This window comes from Cynoglossus semilaevis, unplaced genomic scaffold (genome assembly GCF_000523025.1).
Source record: "Cynoglossus semilaevis isolate Cse_v1.0 unplaced genomic scaffold, Cse_v1.0 scaffold392, whole genome shotgun sequence".
NCBI classification, from domain to species: domain Eukaryota; kingdom Metazoa; phylum Chordata; class Actinopteri; order Pleuronectiformes; family Cynoglossidae; genus Cynoglossus; species Cynoglossus semilaevis.
In genome coordinates this window covers 44,961-46,460 of record NW_007585137.1, presented here as the reverse complement: position 1 = coordinate 46,460, position 1,500 = coordinate 44,961, and the positions used below count along the sequence as shown (strand labels likewise).

The 1,500-nt window shown below is 40.7% G+C and overlaps 1 long non-coding RNA gene across 1 annotated transcript; it reads right to left on the bottom strand.

The window, feature by feature from the left end:
• Nucleotides 1–320: 320 nt before the first annotated feature.
• On the bottom strand, nucleotides 321–1,455 carry LOC112486579 (uncharacterized). Its single transcript, XR_003049085.1, has 2 exons — nucleotides 1,156–1,455; nucleotides 321–1,069 (listed from the first exon to the last, which is right to left on the bottom strand). It is a non-coding gene; the product is annotated as an uncharacterized LOC112486579 (long non-coding RNA).
• Nucleotides 1,456–1,500: the final 45 nt, after the last annotated feature.

The window sequence follows — 1,500 nt, the reverse complement described above, 5'->3', positions numbered from 1 at the left end:
GGGGGGACACGGGGGAGGGGGGTGGACCAGTGGCCTGGTTTGCTGGTTTATAAATAGGAGGTTCAGACAGTTGAACCTGAGGAATGGAGTCACAGACCGACACAGCTGACGGTCAGTGGTGTCTGTCTCTGTCTGTGGGTCCAGTTACAGACGGTCTCCTTTGTCCGACCTGTCGATCGGACACGAGGAGACGTGACCGTGTTGGACGGACGGAACAACGCGGTCACATGTGTTTTTTTTTTTTAAACCTCCAGAGAAATCGCTACACTTTGTTAGCGCTAACGTTTAGCTACATTTTCATGCTAACTGATGACTTATTTAATCTTACTATAAAATTAGAACGTTTTAAATGTCTTACAATTTGGACCAACAACAAAAGTCAACGTGTTGATATGACGTCATTCCCTATTGTACCGAAAATGTTGGTAAAGAAAAAAAAATACGTGTTTTATTGAAAACACCACATCGTGTATGTAAAAAAAAACAACAAAAAAACATCGTAATTTACAGAAAAAAATTCTAAAGTTTAAAGTAACTAATAGCTGTAAATAAATAAACAAACAAAAATAAATAAAATAGAATCTGCAGTGAAAATAAATCAGACGTCACTCATTTTGTTTGTCTTCGCTCGTGGCTGTAAACACAAACCGTAACTTCCGGTTTTGTTCTTTCGAAATAAAATCACAACGACGACGTATCAAAATGTCGAACATGTATATTTGGAAAAGTAAATGTAAAAAAATATATATATATATATTTAACAGAACGACAAACAACAAAACAGCAAAGAGTGAAAATAATAATAATTTAGCGGCGGCTCATTCGTGACGTAGTTACGCTTGTGTTTTTACTGTAAACACCGCGGTAACATGATGCTAAGCTAACGCTAAAAAATAAAACACCGTTTCTTTTTTTTAAAAAACAACAACTTTGTAACAACAGTACAGACAAGATATAACAGACATGTCGGACCCAAAGGCAGTGACGTCACCTGAGTTCCATTTTAACCTCCGTCTGTCGGTGTTGTCGTCCCGGTGCACCGCCCCAACCCCTCCACTTCACCACCATGCTGTCACATAAACTAACCGTTAATCCGTCCGTGTAGGAACAAACGAACAAACAGACAACAACAACAGACAACAACAACCGACTCACCGAGGCTCTGACCACAGCTGACCACATGTTGTCGCAGCAGAGGGGCGGCTACAGTCTGTGAGTTTCCCGGGAACACGGAGCCGGTCCTCGGCCTCAAGGACGTCTCCTCTCGGTGTCCGCCCCCTTTGGAGCCCGGCGAGCTGAGACAAGTGGGTCTGGGGCGGCCTGTAGTCAAAGGCTGGTCCGCGGACCACTCGTGGTCCTCGAGCGCCCTCTAGTGGCCCATTTAAATATTTGGTAAAAAAAATTAAATAATTTATTTTTTTTTATAGTTTTTGACGTATTTGTTGTTGTTTTGTTTTAAATAAAAATATGCTAAATAATAATAATAATAATAATAATAAT